The sequence below is a fragment of the Macrobrachium rosenbergii genome, chromosome 58, assembly GCF_040412425.1.
Source record: "Macrobrachium rosenbergii isolate ZJJX-2024 chromosome 58, ASM4041242v1, whole genome shotgun sequence".
NCBI classification, from domain to species: Eukaryota; Metazoa; Arthropoda; class Malacostraca; order Decapoda; family Palaemonidae; genus Macrobrachium; species Macrobrachium rosenbergii.
In genome coordinates this window covers 17,357,270-17,379,309 of record NC_089798.1, presented here as the reverse complement: position 1 = coordinate 17,379,309, position 22,040 = coordinate 17,357,270, and the positions used below count along the sequence as shown (strand labels likewise).

The following is a 22,040-nucleotide window of genomic DNA, read 5'->3' as shown; positions in this document are numbered from 1 at the left end:
CACACGAACCTATATATGTATTATCCCTTGTGGTTCTGTGGTGTCTTACTTAATTATGTCAGGTCTGGCTGTGGAATTATTGCACCTTCCATGGTTCAGGAATACCCTGTCTACTCGGACACTTCTTTGAAGGAAGCTTTTCTGAAGAAAGTTGATGATGTACAAAACTCGCATTTTGGATGTCATGGAACTTTGGAAAGGAGTGAGTGTCTGCCTTTTTAATTTGGGAAACTAAAATAATTTTTAGTCCATGTAGAGAGCGTGGTTTGTTTGTGACAGGGTGTAGGAAAAATAGGACCATCTGGGATGTTTTCTGTGACATCTAGGTAAACTTTGAGTGCTTGAACCCCGCATATTTTATCCAAAATACTGAGTTCCCTTATTAGAAAAGGGGATTTTCCCCTTGAAAGCTCCTCATTATTGGCCAGGAATGATAGGCCTCGAGACAACAGTAAATGACAACTAGGTGAATGAGTGATGAAAGCTTGTCCAAGTCTGAGAGAACCCAGTACCATAATCTGAGCTCCTGATGCCAAAGAAGACTGCCTTTTGGAGCATATGTATTATACAGTAATTGTATTGGGCTCACTGAATTGAGGAGATGACATAAATCTAAGAACCTTATTCAAGGACCAGGTAATAAGAAGCCTTGCAGGAGCTGACCTTTGGAGTGCAAAAGACTAGAGAGAGGAACTAACAAGTTCTATATTGAATCAATTTCACGACATAAGGCAAGGGTTCTGATAAAGCTGCCTTGTATGCCATGATTTCTGCAACATCAAGGTACTTGACCTCAAAAGATATATGATAAAATGTAAAACTATTTAGATTGATTTCAACTGGGTTCTCAGTGTGTTTTTTTTTTTTTTTTTTTTTACATAAATGCAAACCAAGTTGTATCTTTGCCTTACTGCTGAAGACAGTTGGGAATGAGGTTGGTGTCCATATGGACTGGTATGTCAGACAGATGAAGTCCATGTTTTTTGTTCTAGGTACCAAACAATGTTGGGTAAATAATCTTCACAGTAGACTGGATGTAAAAGTCCACACGTGAAAGTCACGGCTCAGGAAGGAGGATGCGTAGACGACTTCCCTTCTTCTGTCTGGGATAGAATAGCGGATGGTAATGGAATTTATTCTCTCGCCTGTTAAAAAAAAATTACTGCTCCGCTAATTCGGGGCCACTAGCTAAGCGGTTCCACTGAAAGCTACCAGATTGTTCAAAGCTTTTGAAATCTGGGGCAATGGAGGAAAAATGTACATTGTCCTCCATTCGTTCCAGTCTTGTAGGAATGCATCTCTTGCTACCGCCTGAATGTCCAGGTTCAGAGACACACACACACTGGCACTTGATGGTTCTTGCATGTGAACAGGTCCACTTCCGGACGTGGAATCATGTTGGCAGTTGCTGACTTGCGAGGAGCTGAGCGTGAGCCCAACCTCTTGATATAAGACACTGCAGTCATATTGTCTGGACCAAACAAATTTGGGTCCCTTTTGGAGGTTTCAATTTTCTGAGATGGAAAGACAGCCAACAGCTCCAAGAAGCTGATATGACACTCCCTCAGAACACGTGACCATCTTCCCGCTACCTGACAATCCTTCCAATGGCCTTCCCAACCTGGTAAGGAGGCATCTGTATTTATTATCACTCGTACGGACGGTGGAGTAAAGTTGACCTGTTTGCCAGAGACCACTTCTGGGTCCACACATGAGCATCTTCCCAATCTCAGATGAAGGCAATCGCAATCCTTTTCCTATCATGTGAGAGCCAGACTCTGTTCATACCCTACAGTTGCAATCTCAAGATTAGATCTACCAAAGAAGCAAACTGTAAGGGGCCCAGACTTCGTTTCATTTGTCATCTGGAAAAGCTGGGCTGTGCAAGGAATGTCCTTAGGTCCTTCCTTATTCTGGTTTGAATGCTGCTGGTAAGAGACAGCTGGCTGTGAAGAGTATCCCAACAAAGTCCTTGCCTCAGAAAACGTCTGATGGATGTACGGCAGGACTTGTTCCTATTTATTAGGAAACCTTGTTACTGGAGTCTGTCACCTACCACTCTCAGGTTTCATCAGCACTCTTCTCTGCTGGCTCCCCAGATCAGTCAATCATCTAGGTAGGCAACAAAATTCCCTCTTTCTTAAGCTATCATAAAATAAATAACTAGAGTATACAGAAAATTTACATAAACAATATTTGTTCAAACTTGGCAGGTTGAGGATCACCTTTCATTCAGAGGAATCCCTCTCAGGGATGCTGACGAGTGATGGCAAATAAATCTGTCTTTCTTTATGGACCCCCTTGTAAGAGGGATCTGGTTTTTAAGAAAAAAAAAAAAAAAAAAAAAAACTCCTTTAGAGGAGGGGGAGGGCGAGACCATCTCTACCCTGGCCCATTGAATATTATATGGTGTCCCAAAGGTGAGGACTTCCACTGCATGTGATGCCATGGAAGACAATCCCAACCATGCAAGGCCTATTGGGCTCCACCTTGCCTTTACGCAGTCCAGGAGCTGACTTTCCTTTTCCCCGATAAGAGAGTCTTGTCTGCTTCGAAAGGGGTAATGCTGTTATTGTTGTTCTTTCTTCTGTTGTTGGAGGGATCCTTGGTAGTGACTGGAGGCTTGTATGGCTCTGATTCATACCAAGTTTTCTTAGGCTTAGGAAAAAGAAACTCACAAGAGTATTGTTCCCAGATTCCCCTTTTCCAAGAACTGCATATGTTGAGCAATTCTGTTGTTGGGCTAATTCAGCAACTAGTGTGACAACACTCTTCAAACAGGTTCGAAAGATGGGGAAGAAGGTAATAGGGATGTAACAAGGTGGAGCAAATGTTGGAGCCCACCAATGCTTCCTTTTCAGCCTTAAGGAGATCCCCAAAAGTCACAGAGTTCTCCCCCATAGGGTCTGCATAAGTGTTTTGGCTACTGCAGTGCACACTGTTCTGGAAGACTCTGGAAGCTCTTTAATGGTTATTTCCATCACAGAAGTAGTAGAAGTTATAATACTTAGGAGGTGGAGCCTAACAGTTATAATACTGAGGAGGTGGAGCCTAACAAAGTTCAACTATGGCTGTTCTGAAATTTTTCTTGTGGAGGTCCAAAATTGCTGGGTAGCCATGTCCAATGGGAGCTCTTTACTCTCATAAGGAAGGACAAGTGTTGCCATTCCTTTTTATATACTGGGATGGCAGAGACAACTGGCTGTATTTCTGCCATAGTACTCTTGTTTGCCAGTCACCACTAACTTCTGAAATTCCATCTTCACAAGAAGATTGTTTCAAAAGTGAAACGACAGAAGGTTGGTGACTCCCAGAGAGGTTTTCAGTCCTCTAAAATTGTTGTTGCATTGTTTTCCATTAAACTGGAGAAAGGTTGCTTCTATGGCTTTCATTGCTGTATTAATAGGCAGGATAACTGTCTCCTTCAATGGTTTCTGAATTCCTATTGAAGGAGGGACCAAATATCATTCAGTATTGGGAAAGGCCGCTCAGTCCTGAAATTCTACATGCTCAACCTTAATCATAGTTTTCCTTTCATTAATAAGGTATTTTCCATCTGGTGAAAGGATGTACACTGAGGCGTCCCACAAAAGTTATCAGTTTCATTCTCAGTGTGGATATTGGTGCCTGTAATACATTCTGATTTGTTTTATAGTCTAACCTGGTCTTATTATTGTTACCAGTCAGAGCTCTAGGAGTAAGTAAGCTGTCTGTTATTCCCCATTCTGATTTCACCATGGATCTAGACAAATGATTCAACTTCTTTCATGGCTTGGGTTTTTCATACCCTGCTCCCATGACTCAAGTTTTTTGGTAAGAAAACCCATCTCTGCCTGGGCAGATGGTGCAGCCTCTCTATCTTCTAGTTTAAAAGATAAGAAATTTTTACACAACACCCAATTCCATATCCAGGACTCTTAGGGAATCATGGATAGCATCTGACATACTGATGCTATGAAACAAGATCATCCTTGATAGTGTTCATGATTTCCTCCCGGAATTCTGAAAGTACAGCAAGCTGAATTTTCCTATCAGGGAAACCTGCATGAATTGACTGAGCCAAGGCAATTGCATCACCACTTCTATACTCCTTAGCAGTACAGAAGTCCAGGATAAATCACTACCCCCTGGTAGGTACACACTCTTCAGATGGGGTTGAGTGGACCCTATAAGGGTCCCCTCCAATATCTAATAACTGCATGGGAGAGGCAAGATTCTCATCTGAATTATCTCTCATGTAAAGCAAAAGACTGTTTCATAAATCTTCCAAATTCAGAAGGAAAATTTCATTGGCTATATCCACTTCATGTTGGGAATTAGTGACCTCTCTCCCAAGGAAAGGCTCTTCATCTCCATCAAAGGAGTAAAAGTGGTGGTTCCTAGAATCCACTGTTTTTGGAGTATTGGCCCAAACATGGATCCTGCATGGAGAGGGATGGAAACATACTGCCATAGTTCTGTCAAAACAATGTACAGTAGTCTCTTTCTGTATTGCTACTGAAACCTAAAGAGACAGCTTAAAATGAGCTCTTTCATCATTTAAGCTTGCTGCCAAGAGCATGTTGCATATTTCACACTTGTCTGGCAACCAATCAAATTCTCCTTTATTCCTTCCCAAGCTGGCTCAAGGCAGGTAGTTATGAGCCATTTCCACAGGCAATAAGCAGACTGACCGATCTCCTGTGACACAGGTAACCTGTGGGTCCTGTGTAATAGCAGCCCAATGGTGATAAAAGAAACAAGTGCTAATATTAAAAACTACCTAGTGTACTGGCTGCAAACACTTGAAATTAAAAAAAAGGCTCACATGGCCACAAGTACATGTCCATAATATGACATAAGGTAACATGATCAATAGGTCATTTCCATAAAATAGTAGTAATGTACTGAAATGTTAATTCACAATTATTACAATAACAACGCCTAATGGATTTAATCACAAATGCTTCTAAACTCAATTAAGACCAAACTAATTAGATACCCATACAATGTACAGTCGATCCCCAACTGTTCGCGGTTCAGGATTCACGGTTTCACCTATTTGCGTATTTTTCTGTGGAATGTATCTCCAAATTATTCATGGAAAATTCACCTATTTGCGGATTTTTTCGTCGAGCAATATTCACTGATTGCTGTATTTTCATGTTATTTTTGTGATTAAATGCATTTTTTATGATAAAAAAATATTATTCTCAAATTTTCAAATATGGGAAGGCCCCAGTTATTGGCGAGCTTGGTTATTAGCGATCTGGTTTTACAGGGATTGTCTAGTGACAAAATTGGCAATTTTCAGCACTGAAAATCAGTGGTTTCCACTTATCGGCGCCGATAATTGGGTATTGGCGCCAATACATACCTAACATACCTAACAGAGGCACCAATAACCGAAAATCGGCGATAAGCACCCAAAATTGCCAATTTTCGGTTATTGGCGATTTTCAGTTATCATCACACCGTCAGAACAGAAACCCCCCCTCCCCCCGATAACCGGGGACTGCTTGTATTAATGTTAATGTAAACACAGCAAAATGATAATAAAATGTATAGAGAGAGAGAGAGAGAGAGAGAGAGAGAGAGAGAGAGAGAGAGAGAGAGAGAGAGAGAGAGAGAGAGAGAGAGAGAGAGAGAGAGATTCTGTAAGCCTGGGGAAAGAAACAGGTTTATAATCTTTACCCTGGTAATAAACTGGTTTTCTCCCCTCCTTATAGTAAACCCTTATAGGAAGGAACTTCTTGTAGTCAACCTTCCCAGTGGCTACAGCTCCCTAAACTGGTTAACTAACCTCATTATAGTGCCTATAGCTACAGCGTTCAGAAATTACACTGAAATGATATTAACCCTTTAACGCCGAAGCCCTATTTACAAAAACGTCTCCCGTATGCCGGCGGCGTTCGGTGAGTTAGCGCCGAAGCGGAAAAAAAGTTTTTTTAAAAAATCACAGCACGCTTAGTTTTTAAGATTAAGAGTTCATTTTTGGCTCATTTTTTTGTCATTGCCTGAAGTTTAGTATGCAACCATCAGAAATGAAAAAAAATATCATTATCATATATAAATATTGGAATATATGATAGCGAAAAAAAAACTCGTATATAATTGTATACAAATTGCGCTGTAAGCAAAACGGTTAAAGCTAATGACTTAATTTTTTTAGTTGTATTGTACACTAAATTGCGATGATTTTGGTATATAACAAATTTTAAAACCAACAAAGCAACACACAGAAAATATTATCACAAAATGATGCATGAATTCGTAACGCTCGGATGTAAAAAATTTTTTTTTTCAAAAATTCACCATAAATCGAAATATTGTGCTAGAGACTTCCAGTTTGTTGAAAAATGAAGCTAATTGATTGAATATTACTAGACTGTAAGTGTTTTAGCTTACAATTGCAGTTTTCTACCATTTCGGTCGAGTTAAAGTTGACCAAAAGTCGAATTTTTTCTATTTATCGTGATTTATATGAAAATATTTCAAAACTGATAAAAGCTACAACCATGAGTTATTTTTTGTTGTATTGTAAATGAAATTGCACACATTTTCATATATAAAACTTTTTGTATCGACTAATATAAAACGGTGCAAATATTACGAAAACGAGACGAAAGAATTTCTGAGATGTTCGGCCGAGTTACCGCGCAGACATAAGGAAAATGTTTTTTTAAAAAATTCACCATAAATCGAAATATTGTGCTAGAGACTTCCAATTTATTGCAAAATGAAGGTAAACGATTGAATATTACTAGAATGTAAGAGTTTTAGCTTACAATTGCGTTTTTTTACCATTTCGGTCAAGTTAAAGTTGACTGAAGGTTGAAATTTTGGCAGTTATTGTGATTTATGTGAAAATATTTCAAAACTGATAAAAGCTACAACCATGAGCTAATTTCTGTTGTATTCTACATGAAATTGCACACATTTTCATATATAAAAGTTTATGTAACGACTAATGTAAAACGATGCAAACATTACGACAACATGACAAAAGAATTTCTGAGATGTTCGGCCGAAAGTTTCACAAGACAGACGTAAGAAAAATTTTTTTTATAAATTCACCATAAATCGAAATATTGTGCTACAGACTTCCAGTTTGTTGCAAAATGAAGGTACATGATTGAATATTACTAGAATGTAAGAGTTTTAGCTTATAATTGCGTTTTTTTACCATTTCGGTCGAGTTAAAGTTGACTGAAGCTTGAAATTTTGGCAGTTATCGTGATTTATATGAAAATATTTCAAAACTGATAAAAGCTACAACCATGAGTTATTTTCTGTTGTATTTTACATGAAATTGCGCACATTTCCATATATAAAACTTTATGTAACGACTGATATAAAACAGTGCAAACATTACGACAACGTGATGAAAAGAATTTCTGGCGCGGACGTAAGGAAAAAGTTTTTTCAAAAATTCACCATAAATTGAAATATTGTGCTAGAGACTTCCAATTGGTTGCAAAATGAAGGTAAATGATTGAATATTACTAGAATGTAAGAGTTTTAGCTTACAATTGCGTTTTTATGACCATTTCGGTCGAGTCAAAGTTGACCAAAGGTTGAAATTTTGGCAGTTATCGTGATTTATATGAAAATATTTCAAAACTGGTAAAAGCTACAACCATGAGTTATTTTCTGTTGTATTGTACATGAAATTGCGCACATTTTCATATATAAAACTTTATGTAACGGCTAATATAGAATAGTGCAAAAATTACGACAAAATGACGAAAGAATTTCTGAAATTTTCGGCCGAGTTACCTCGCGGGCGTAAGAAAAAAGTTTTTTAAAAAATTGACCATAAATCGAAATATTGTGCTAGAGACTTCCAATTTGTTGCAAAATGAAGGTACATGATTGAATATTACTAGAATGTAAGAGTTTTAGCTTACAATTGCGTTTTTCGACCATTTCGGTCGAGTCAAAGTTGACCGAAGGTTGAAATTTTTTGTAGTCGACGTTTGCTACGTCCACTCGCCATTCAACCGACAATTTTAGTCGATGTTTGCTACGTCCAACAGGCGTTTAAGGGTTAAAGTGATGATGAAATATTAAAATGATATTAACGTGATATTGAAATATTCACATGATATTAAAGTGATAATGAAATATTAAAAGATATTAAAGTGATGCTGAAATATTAAAATGATATCAAAGTGATATTGAAATATTAAAATTATATTAAAGTGATAATGAAATATTAAAATATTAAAGTGACACTGAAATATTAAAATTATATTAAAGTGATATTGAAATATTAAAATATTACTGTAAAGTAGTTTAGGATGATAGTTTAAGGTATATTTGGTACAGGCAGTTCCCGGTTATCGGCGATCTAGTTTTACTGCGCTTGTCTAGCGAAGGAAGTAACTGGATTTTCAGCGCCGATAAGCACCCATCTTTGGTTATCAGCACCAATCCCATTTTACAGCAGCACAGATAACCGGGGATCGGTGCTATTACTGACGATTTCGGTTATCGTCACGCCATCAGGAACAGAACCCCACTGATAACCGAGAACTACCTATATATAATAAACAGTATTTTCACTGAGAAATATTCACTAATTACTGCATTTTCATGACTAAATGCACTTTTTGTGATAAAACTATTAAAATACTCAGGTAGTGCTCGAGTTACGATAATTCACCTTACGATCGATTTTGCAATGGGGTAAGCAATTAACACCAATATGATAATATTTATAAATTTGCATGCGGGCGCAGGCAGCAGAGTACAATCAGGCAGCGAGAGAAACCAAATTACAATAGACCAACTTCTTTTCCTCCATCTCTTTATCCCATCTTCTAGTTAAAAAGTAAAAGAGAATGATACTGTAAAAGTATTGTTAGTAACATTATACCCTTGCGTAAAAGCATACAGCCATAAACAACTGAATGAGAAACTGTTGTTTTGCTTATCACCGAATTGGATAACAACAGCCATTTTGCTTGTATTTCAACCATCATACGGTAATACACAATTACCATAGTTATAGTACAAATGAAGTTAAGTAAAATAGGACTGATATATTTTTACATTACACCCTTATTCGGTATGGATAAAAGATCGGCAAGGAAATATACTGCTAAATTTAAGCTGCAAGATGTAGCTGAAGTTGAGAAAACAATGTTCAAGCTGCTCATGACTATAAATTATCATGCATCAGCAACATGGATGAAACTCGATCGTAATTAAAATTGGAGAGAAAGTATTTTAATCAACACTACTAGGCATGAAAGAACACATTACTGCTATTTTTACGCTGATAAACGATGAATACATAAAGCTAGTCTTATGATGAAATCAAGTGAAAATAGCGAATGGAATCTTGATTTTTTTTTTACACAAAATAAATGCCCCCAAACGGCCAACATCATCCATTAACCCTTAAACGCCGAGCCTCTATTTACAAAAACGTCTCCCATATGCCGGCGGCGTTTCGGAGTTAGCGCCAAAGCGGAAAAAAAGTTTTTTTCAAAAAATCACAGCACGCATAATTTTCAAGATTAAGAGTTCATTTTTGGCTCCTTTTTTTGTCATTGCCTGAAGTTTAGTATGCAACCATCAGAAATGAAAAAAATATCATTATCATATATAAATATTGAAATGTATGACAGCGCAAAAAAAATTTTCGTATAATATTTTTTTCAAAAATTCACCATAAATCGAAATATTGCGCTAGAGACTTCTAATTTGTTGCAAAATGAAGGTAAATGATTGAATATTACTAGAATGTAAGAGTTTTAGCTTACAATTGTGTTTTTCGACCATTTCGGTCGAGTCAAAGTTGACCGAAGGTTGAAATTTTTGTAGTCGGCGTGCGATGCGTCCACTTGGCACCCAACAGACAATTTTAGTCGACGTATGATACGCCCAGTAGGTGTTTAAGGGTTAAAAAAAAATAGCTAAGTTAATTTCAAAACATGACATAGGTTATATTTCGACTTAACCCTTAAACGCCGAGCTTCTATTTACAAAAGTGTCTGCCGTATGCCAGCGGTGTTTGGGAGTTAGCGCCCGAAGCGGAAAAAATTTTTTCAAAAATCACAGCACCCTTAGTTTTTAAGATTAAGAGTTCATTTTTGGCTCCTTTTTTTGTCATTGCCTGAAGTTTAGTACGCAACCATCAGAAATGAAAAAAAATATCATTATCATATATAAATATTGAAATATATGACAGCACAAAAAAAAATTTCATATATAATTGTACACAAATCGCTAGAGCAAAACAGTTAAAGCTAATGAGTTATTTTTTCTTTGTATTGTACACGAAATTGCGATGATTTTGGTATATAACAATTTGTAAAACGATCAAAGCAACACAGAGAAAATATTATCACAAAATGGTGTATGAATTAGTAACATGCGGACGTAAAAAGTTTTTTTTCAATAATTCACCAAAATCGAAATACTGTGCGAGAGACTTCCCATTTGTTGTAAAATGAAGGTAATTGATTGGATATTACTAGACTGTAAGTGTTTTAGCTTACAATTGCAGTTTTCGACCATTTTGGTCGCGTTAGTGTTGACCGAAGGTCGAATTTTTTCTATTTATTGTGATTTATATGAAAATATTTCAGAACTGATAAAAGCTACAACAATGAGTTATTTTTTAATGTATTCTACATGAAATTGCGCACATTTTCAAATATAAAACTTTATGTAACGACTAATATAAACGGTGGAAACATTACGACAAAGTGACGAAAGAATTTCTGAGATGTTCGGACGAGTTACCGTGCAGACGTAAGGAAAATGTTTTTTTCCAAAATTCACCATAAATCAAAATATTGTGCTAGAGACTTCCAATTTATTGCAAAATGAAGGTAAATGATTGAATATTACTAGAATGTAAGAGTTTTAGCTTACTTTACAATTGCGTTTTTTCTACCATTTCGGTCGAGTTAAAGTTGACCGAAGGTTGAAATTTTGGCACTTATCGTGATTTATATCAAAATATTTCAAAACTGATAAAAGCTACAACAATGAGTTATTTTTTGTTGTATTCTACATGAAATTGCACATTTTCATATATAAAACTTTATGTAACGACTAATATAAAACGGTGCAAACATAATGACAAAGTGATGAAAGAATTTCCGAGATGTTCAGCCGAGTTACCACATGGCGCTGACGTATGGAAAAAGTTTTTTTTTTCAAAAATTCTCCATACATCGAAATATTGTGCTAGAGACTTCCAATTTGTTGCAAAATGAAGGTAAATGAGTGAATATTAATAGAATGTAAGAGTTTTAGCTTAAAATTGCGTTTTTCGACCATTTCGGTCGAGTCAAACTTGACCGAAGGTTGAAATTTCGGCACTTATCGTGAATTATATGAAAATATTTCAGAACTGATAAAAGCTACAACCATGAGTTATTTTTTGTTGTATTCTACATGAAATTGTGCACATTTTCATATATAAAATTTTATGTAACGACTAATATAAAACGATGCATAGACGACGACAAAGTGACGAAAGAATTTCTGAGATGTTCGCAGAGTTACCGCGCACGGAAATAAGGAAAAAGTTTTATCAAAAATTCACCTTAAATCGAAATATTGTGCTAGAGACTTCTAATTTGTTGCAAAATGAAGGTAAATAATTGAATATTACTAGAATGTAAGAGTTTTAGCTTACAATTGCGTTTCTCTACCATTTCGGTCGAGTCAAAGTTGACCGAAGGTTGAAATTTTGGCACTTATCGTGATTTATATGAAAATATTTCCAAACTGATAAAAGCTACAACCATGGGTTGTTTTTAATTGTATTCTACATGAAATTGCACACATTTTCATATATAAAACTTTATTTAACGAATAATATAAAACGGTGCATACATTACGACAAAGTGACGAAAGAATATCTGAGATGTTCACCGAGTTACCGGGCGTGGACGTAAGGAAAAAGTTTTTTAAAAATTCACCATAAATCGAAATATTGTGCTAGAGACTTCCAATCTGTTGCAAAATGAAGGTAAATAATTGAATATTACTAGAATGTAAGAGTTTTAGCTTACAATTGCGCTTTTCAACCATTTCGGTCGAGTCAAAGTTGAACGAAGGTTGAAATTTTGCACTTATCGTGATTTATATGAAAATATTTCAAAACTGATAAAAGCTACAACCATGGGTTGCTTTTTGTTGTATTCTACATGAAATTGCGCACATTTTCATATATAAAACTTTATGTAACAGCTAATATAAAATGGTGCAAAAATTACGACAAAGTGACTAAAGAATTTCTGAGATTTTCAGCAGGGTTAGCGCTTTGGACGGACGAAGGAAAAAGTTTTTTCAAAAATTCACCATAAATCGAAATATTGTGCTAGAGACTTCTCGTTTGTTGCAAAATGAAGGTAAATGATTGAATATTACTAGAATGTAAGTTTTAGCTTACAATTGCATTTTTCTACCATTTTGGTCGAAGTCAAAGTTGACCGGTTGAAATTTTGGCACTTATCGTGATTTATATGAAAATGTCAAAATTGATAAAAGCTATAACCACGAGTTATTTTTTGTATTCTACATGAAATTGCACACATTTTCATAGATAAACTTTATGTAACAGTTAATAGAAAACTGTGCAAAAATTAGGACAAAGAGACTAAAGAATTTCTGAGATTGTAAGAGCCTGACTTCCAATTTATTGCAAATGAAAGGTAAATCTCTTCCAAACATGTGTGTTCGTTGTCCATCGGAGTGGCGAGACGTTTGGCGTCTTCACAAACAGAAACATACACACAGTTTGATACGGAAGATTCGTTGGAACATATTGAGTACATGATTAGAATGCTTGCATGGCAATGCAAGTAGTGGTGATTGTACATACAACAAGACAACAATAGTTAGGGAGAAACAGACGGAAATATTGTATGGTTGAAATCGCGTTCCTTTAGAGAAAGAAAACGAGATGCTCTTGTTGTCTTGTCCACTCCGATGGACGACGAACACATGAACACACACGGTTTGGAAGAGACGGCGCCAGGCTCTTACAAGATTTTCAGCAGAGTTAGCGCGGACGAAGGAAAAAGTCTTTCAAAAATTCACCATAAATCGAAATATTGTGATAGGGACGAGACTTCGTTTCGCTTGTTGCAAAATGAAGGTAAATGATTGAATATTACTAGAATGTAAGAGTTTTAGCTTACAATTGCATTTTTTCAACCATTTCGGTCGAGTTAAAGTTGACCGAAGGTTGAAATTTTGCACTTATCGTGATTTATATGAAAATATGTCAAAATTGATGAAAGCTACAACCATGAGTTATTTTTTGTTGTATCCTACATGAAATTGTGTACATTTTCATATATAAAACTTTATGTAATGGCTAATATAAAACGGTGCAAAAATTACGACAAAGTGACTAAAGAATTTCTGAGATTTTCAGCAGGGTTAAGCGGCACTGGGACGTAAGGAAAAAGTTTTTTTTAAAATTCACCATAAATCGAAATATTGTGCTAGAGACTTTGTCTGTTGCAAAATGAAGGTAAATTTTTAATATTACTAGAATATAAGAGTTTTAGCTTATAATTTGCGTTTTTTTCGACCATTTTGGTCGAGTTAAAAGTTTGATCGAAGGTTGAAATTTTGGCACTTATCGTGATTTATATGAAAATGTCAAAATTGATAAGCTACAACTATGAGTTATTTTTTTTGTATTCTACATGAAATTGCACACATTTTCATAGATAAACTTTATGTAACGGTTAATAGAAAACTGTGCAAAAATTACGACAATGAGACTAAAGAATTTCTGAGATTGTAAGAGCTTGACACCATCTCTTCCAAACACGTGTGTTCGTCGTCTATCGGAGTGGCGAGACGTTTGGCGTCTTCATAAACAGAAACATACACACAGTTTGATACAGAAGATTCGTTGGAACATATTGAGTACATGATTAGAATGCTTGCATGGCAATGCAAGTAGTGGTGATTGTACATACATCAAGACAACAATGGTTAGGGAGAAACAGACGGAAATATTGTATGGTTGAAATCGCGTTCCTTTAGAGAAAGAAAACGAGATGCTCTTGTTGTCTTGTCCACTCCGATGGACGATGAACACACGAACACACACGTTTGGAAGAGACGGCGTCAGGCTCTTACAAGATTTTCAGCAGATGTAAGGAAAAAGTTTTTCAAAAATTCACCATAAATCGAAACATTGTGCTAGAGAAGAGACTTCTCGTTTGTTGCAAAAACGAAGGTAAATGATTGAATACAGTATTAATAGAATGTAAGAGTTTTGGAAAGTTGACTGAAGGTTGAAATTTTGGCACTTATCGTGGATTTATATGAAAATATGTCAAAATTGATAAAAGCTACAACTACGAGTTATTTTTTGTTGTATTCTACATGAAATTGCGCACATTTTCATATATAAAACTTTATGTAAAGGCTAATAGAAAACAGTGCAAAAATTATGACAAAATGACTAAAGAATTTCTGAGATTTTCAGCAGAGTTAGCTGATGCTTTCTTTTGGGATAAGAAAGAAATTCGCACATGTGCAGCTGGGTCACGCTTGTAAACAAAACAACAGTGTGATCTGTGAACTCCCAGCATCCTCAAGGCGTGATTTAAAATTTTTCATAAACGAGGCCTATAAGTACTTTTCCGCGAATATTTTAACAAAATTTTGTAGTCAACAATTTTTACGTCAACTCGGCACACCGACAGACAACTTTTTGTAAACGTAAATACGCCCAGTCATTTTTAAAGGGTTAAGTGCCTGACAAGCCTCAGTAATGCGACCCTAATTAGCTTTAGATTTCAGCCAGACTGTTTTTCCAAAGGTGGCATTTGGAATATAGTCTACTGATTGACAGATATGGTCAGAAGTGCCTATACACTTACAGACCTTGGATTGACGATAGCTGGAAAACCTGTCAGAATATGATGTCTAATCTATTACCAAAATATACATTAGCTGGACAAAATAGGAGGACACACTGAACACTATAGCAAACTGGCCATGTTAATCTGTAGAATTTGAATTAAGCTACTCACTGTGCTTTGTATTGCAGTCTCTGCAATTGCCGAATGAAGGATTTGAATCCTGTGACGGAGCCATACTAGTCCTTTCCAATCATATAGAGGATTGTCAATATTTGGATTGTGGTAAACAGCAATTACATAAACATGTGGAACTTGTTAAAAGTCTGAACTTCATGGCAACTACACTCCAAGTTTTCTGTTGATAAATAGGCTGTCCAGACCTAGTGTATACAGACACACTTTGTGAAGGTGGGAAAGATGATAAATAAAAGTCAGGGCCACCAAACCCTGGGATTAAAAACCCAACCTCTGATTTGTTACTGCTTTCAAGTGTCTCAGATGAAAACATCAAATTGTACTAATGAGCACAATTCTGAAGATCAAGAAAATTTGGCCTTAACCCTTGAATACAAGAGTAAAGTATTCTGCAATTTTTCTTATGGTAATGAGTAGCAGGCCTGGGGTTCCACTCAATCCCTCCCAAAAGAATTAAAATTAACAACATAAAATTAGAAGTACAACTAATAAATAAATTCATAACAGCAACAGCATAGTAAAAATCAACAGAACAACAAACAATGAAATTAACAAAACAGTATTTATGTTATTTGCTCTAAATTCATTTTAAGGAAGAACAAAGACGACCTTATGTCATTAAAAAAAAGTTCTGGAAGCAACTCGTCAACAGGTGGAGCCGGGACACCTTGTAAGGCAATAAAGAAACACAATAGGTTTGACATAATAACTGAAGGAGGGCAGTCAGGGTGGATTTAGAGAATATTAGAAAGCTGAGAAGGAAAATATTAGGTAAAGAAGAGGGCACTTAAAAAAAAAAAAGGTAATGAACAAAAAAGAGGAAAAATTCCTGATTGTACCCTCAAGCAAGGTAACTCAAGCCAAAGACCATGGGAGGCTATAGTACAATGCCTATGGCACAGTCTACAGTTGGAGATCAAGGTTTGTATTCAGAGTAACCTTTTTCTTAGAATGGTTGCCTCAAAAGACTTGATGTCCATAATAGACATCAAGTCCCTAAAAATAAATGTTCATCCTATTAGCAGTCAACACACTAAGTATGATAATGGCCAGTTTAAAAAAGCCAAATTCCAGCTATGCTACAATGTTCCAGGTATTCGTTGTTTCACAGATATTTAGGTCATGGAATCTTTGTAAGAAATAATAATAAAGACACAATGAATAAAATAAAATTAGATTCTCTACTCTAAAGACAGCTTTATATCAACTCACCTGGCGGTTGTGATTTATGAATTTTCACACAGAGAGCATGAACCAAATCAACATCTGCATATTCATCAGGTACTGAATGCTGTTATGCATCAAGCATTCTCTTGTCTTCGTCTGAAAGTTCAGTAGCTAAGCCAGATGGATGAGGATGGTCCTTGTTACCAGCAAGAACACCTGTCTGTGTTCCTTCAGCTGACAGAGAGAGTAGATCTACTCCTCACATGCACTGTAAGGATACAAATTGTAATTTTTTATTTATAAGAAGGCTTCATACATAGAACAAATATCAAAGTTCCACTCCCTTGGAAAACAAAAGGCCTGATGGTCAAAGCATCTATGTAAATATTTTCCGTTTATCTATTTTGACTGAGTTAACCTCTAGTACTACAGTAGGTAATATTAAATGTCACTAATTTCATGAACAGAATGCTATGGGAAAATGGAATTTCAAGTTCCAATAAATACAGGCAGTCCCCATTTACCGGCAGCATCAGTTTACCCTTAAACGCCGACTGGACGTATCGTAAGTCAACTAAAATTGTCTGTCGGGTGACGAGTGGACATACCGTACATCGACTACAAAAAATTTCAACCTTCGGTCAACTCAGACTCGACCAAAATGGTCGAAAAACGCAATTGTAAGCTAAAACTCTTACATTCTAGTAATATGTAATCATGTACCTTCATTTTGCAACTAATTGGAAGTCTCTAGCACAATATATCGATTTATGGTGAATTTTTGAAAAAACTTTTTCCTTACGTATGCATGATGGTAACTCTGCTGCAAAAATTTCAGAAATTCTTCACATCATTTTGTTGTAATTTTTGCACCGCTTTATATTTGCTGTTACATCAAGTTTTATATATGAAAATGTGCGCAATTTCATGTAGAATACAACAGAAAACAACCCCAGTTGTAGCTTTCATCAGTTTGGAAATATTTTCACATAAATCATAAGTGCCAAAATTTCAACCTTTTCAAATTTGATTTCGAATAAATGGTTTAAAAATCGCAATTGTAAGCTAAAACTCTTACATTCTAGTAATATTCAAATATTTACCTTCATTTTGCAACAAATTGGAAGTCTCTAGCACAATATTTCGATTTATGGTCAATTTTTAAAAAACTTTTTCCTTACGTCCATGTTGTAACTCGCCAAACATCTCTGAAATTCTTGCATCACTTTGTCGTAATGTTTGTACCGTTTTATATTAGTCGTTACATAAAGTTTTATATATGAAAATGTGTGCAATTTCATGTAGAATACAACAAAAAATAACTCATGGTTGTAGCTTCAATCAGTTTTGAAATATTTTCATATAAATCACGATAAGTGCCGAAATTTCAACCTTTGGTCAACTTTGACTCGATCAAAAAGAAAAACACAATTGTAAGCTAAAACTCTTACATTCTAGTAATATTCAATCATTTAACTTCATTTTGCAACAAACTGGAAGTCTCTAGCACAATATTTCGATTTATGGTGAATTTAAAAAAACTTTTTCCTTACGCCCACGCGGTAACTCAATAACATCTCAGAAATTCTTTTGTCACTTTGTCATAATGTTTGCACTGTTTTATATTAGTCGTTACATAAAGTTTTATATATGAAAATGTGCGCAATTTCATGTAGAATGCAATAAAAAGTAACTCATGGTTGTAGCTTCTATCAGTTTTGAAATATTTTCATATAAATCACAATAAGTGCCAAAATTTCAACCTTCGGTCAACTTTTGACTCGAGACTGCAAATGGTCGAAAAAATGCAATTGTAGCTAAAACTCTTACATTCTAGTAATATTCAATCATTTACCTTCATTTTGCAACAAATTGGAAGTCTCTAGCACGATTTATGGTGAATTTTTGAAAAAAAACTTTTTCCTTACGTCCATGCTTAACTCGGACAAACATCTCAGAAATTCTTTTGTCACTTTGTTGTAATGTTTGCACCGTTTTATATTAGTCGTTACATAAAGTTTTATATATGAAAATGTGCTGCAATTTCATGTAGAATACAACAAAAAATAACTCATGGTTGTAGCTTTTATCAGTTTTGAAATATTTTCATATAAATCACAATAAACAGAAAAAAATTCGACTTTCGGTCAACTTTAACTCAACCTAAAATGGTTCCAAAAACTGCAATTGTAAGCTAAAACACTTACAGTCTAGTAATATTCAATCAATTACCATCATTTTGCAACAAACGGGAAGTCTCTAGCACAATATTTTAATTTATGGTGAATTTTTGAAAACTTTTTTATGTCCACGCGGGTGCAATTCATGCATCATTTTGTGATAATACTTTTTCTGTGTTGCTTTGATCGTTTACAATTTGTTATATACCAAAATCATCGCAATTTAGTGTACAATACAAAGAAAAAATAACTCACTAGCTTTAACCATTTTGCTCACAGAATGATTTGTATACAATTATATATGAAATTTTTTCCCAGCTGTCATATATTTCAATATTTATATATGATAATGATATTTTTTTTAATTTCTGATGGTTGCATACTAAATTTCATGCAATGACAAAAAAAGGAGCCAAAAATGAACTCTTAATCTTAAAAACTAAGGGTGCTGTGATTTTTAAAAAAAAAAAAAAAATTTTCTCCTTCAGTGCTAACTCCCGAACGCCGCCGGCATACGGCAGACACTTTCGTAAATAGGGGCTCGGCGTTCAAGGGTTAACGGCGTTTCGGTGTTACGGTGCTGGGCTAGCGACATCGTTAACCAGATTTTCGGCACAAGTAAGCATTTTATCGGTGCTGATATCTGGTCAACAGCGACAGTAAGCGGGGTTTTTTGTGCTATTATCGCCGATTTTCAGTTAGCAGTGATTTTTGGTTGGAGGCAATTTCCAGTTAGCGGCAGTCAGTCGAGGACGGAACCCCCACCGTTAACCGGGGACTACCTTATAAGGGTCATAATCTCACCACCAGGAAAAGTAAATTTTAACCACCAGAAAAGAAAATTTTAAGTCCTAGAAATTCTGACTGTGAACTAAAATATAAGGACTTTACAACACTGTGTTTTTCCTTTTTCAAAATATACAGTCAATGCTGTATCCATCAGGAAAATAATAATTTCACACCTTCAAAAAGAAAATAAATGTGAAATGGCTCCTGGACTTTAACTCAAATTCTTCCTTGGACTTATTCTTTGTAGAAATCAGTTAAACTTACTTGTTAATTTATAATTTTTAAACATGCTTACTAGCTATAGTGAATAACGCATGGTGGAAAACATTCCAAAGCACCTATCTGCACTGCAGTATTTTTAATATATACCATAATCATTATTGCCTCCTACATCATGTGAAGTAAAAAGCCCTCTGTGAAATTCCACCACTCTTTTCATTCCTGTGGTTTATCTCCCACAAATCTCACTAACCTCCCAGCCTTCCCTCCCACAGTTCTCATCCAAGTAAGTCTAGATCTTCAAATTCTCCTGGCTTCCACAGGAACCCAGCTTACACTATTTAATAATATTCTCCCAGAGGTTGTGCAATTATATACATGTAAATAAAACCTTTTCATCCATCACTACAACTAAAACTACAACTACAATCACAACTACTACTACTATTATTATCAATATTATTATTATTATTATTATTATTATTATTATATGAAAGACACCAATGTTTCATTAGTAAAAATGTAAGATCTTATAAATTCTAGAATCAGGAGCATAAAAATTCCACCAATATATCTGAACTTTAAGGTATTTAAAGAAACTTGCCTATACGCATGTAGAAGATCTAAAGCCTCTTTTTGGTCAGTTGATTGAGCCCAATTTGCTGCAGTCCAATCATTGGCAGCCCGTAATGTGATTGATGCTCCAAGAGCCAGAAGCTGTTCCATGATATCTACACGGCCACGTCCTGAGGCAACCATCAGTGGTGTTGCCCATGTTTCACTGTGCTGTGGGGTATTTATCAAAAATCTTAAAAGTGTGAAAGAATTTCCTATATCTACTAATTCTGCAAATAATGAGTCTAAAACATAAATAGAACTAATCTACAACAGACTTCAAAAAATAATTTACATCAAAATGAATAAACAGCAATCCTTCAATTATCCAGATCACCATTATCTGGAACTCAACATATCCGGCACACCCAGACCAGGGACCAAGGTCTTAAGATATACACTGTATATATATGTATGAAAAGACACCCCATACAACCTCGTTTTGTGCTTATCTGCGGAAGTTACAGGCATTGGTCAACCTGGTAGCGTCAACCCTTGAGTGATCCATCTCTCTCTCTCTCTCTCTCTCTCTCTCTCACAAACAAATGCACCTACTTTTATCTATGGTGTGGAAATCAAACCTAATCTTACCAAAAATAGTTTATTCTGTAAAGCTAACAAAAAAGTTAAGAACATGGTAAATAAGAAAAGAAAATGTTATTATTATTATTAAAATAGTTTAACCAGACCACTGAGCTGACCATCAGCTCTCATAGGGCTGGCCCGAAGGATTAGGATGGAATGACAAGTCTAGGCTAGAAGCTTAGCACTGGGACCTAATAAGTCACTTGTCAATGATGATGAATGAAAATGAAATTAAAAGCTGTAAAAAGGTATACGCTTTCATACTGGAACACACTCATACAATAAATACATTTAAACTCATGCTTTCTATTACATACTCACTAAAAAGGTATATAAAAATTCAAAATAAATTAGTAAAATCATAAAATTTACTTGTTTTAAAATTCATTATTCTGATTGATTTTTTTTTCTTATATTTTCCAATTAATTTGCAGCTTCTCATAAACATTAAAATGGGTGCTATTGAGAACGTTGAAGATTCTGACAAAATTTCTTCTATCGGTCTATTTCCGAAATTTGATAATCGCTGCAGGTTATATTGTGGACATTCACACAGTATATGCTTAACTGTTATCAGCACATTGCAATCTGGGCATTTGGGAAGAGGGCCACATGGACTGTTCATTAAGTGTCCATGTGTCAATCGAGTATGGCCTATTCAAGACGTGTCAGAATTACTTGTGCTTGTCTTTCTCTCTGATATGATGAACTCCATTTTCCAACACTGGATTTTATCTGTTTTAATTTATTATTTTCAGGTTCTTCGTTCCATATATTTTGCCACTTTTTTACAAGGACTGTTTTTATATATCTTGTATAGTCACTGATAGGGATGTCTACATTTGTTCTTGTCATGTGGACCGCTTCTTTAGCTGCTTTATCAGCCTCTTCATTTCCCTTAATCCCTACATGGGCAGGGATCCAACATATTTCAATATTTTTTCCCTTATTATACAATTTATGGAGAGAGAATTTTTTATATGTTGTACAATATTTTTTTTGGGATTATAGCTTTGAATAGCTTCTATAGCACTCCTGGAGTCGCTATAAATTACAAAATTATTATATGAGACTTCTCTTATTATTTTTATGGCTGATACTATTGCACATAACTCAGCTGTAAATACAGAAGCTTTGTCTGGGAGAGAGAACTGATACGTTTTGTTTTGGGATACCCGGCATATCCCACTCCGTGTGTGACTTAGATCCGTCAGTATATATTGCGTAATGTGGATCTTTTCGGATAATATGCTCTGCTGCATGTTGTCTATGGTATTCTGGAGTATATGAATGATTTTTTGATAAATATTTCAAATGTGTACAAATTCTCATTTTATTCATTGTCCAAGGAGGAGGCGATTTTATTATTACAGGTAATTGTATATACATATTTAGCGACTCAAACAATCTTGTAGCTCTAATTGGGAAACAAGGTGGATGATTGTTTATA

General features: G+C 35.4%; 1 pseudogene; it reads right to left on the bottom strand.

Annotated features, from left to right (window-relative positions):
* Positions 1-22,040, bottom strand: part of LOC136837153 (3'-5' RNA helicase YTHDC2-like) — a 1,085,270-nt pseudogene that overhangs the window by 513,076 nt on the left and 550,154 nt on the right.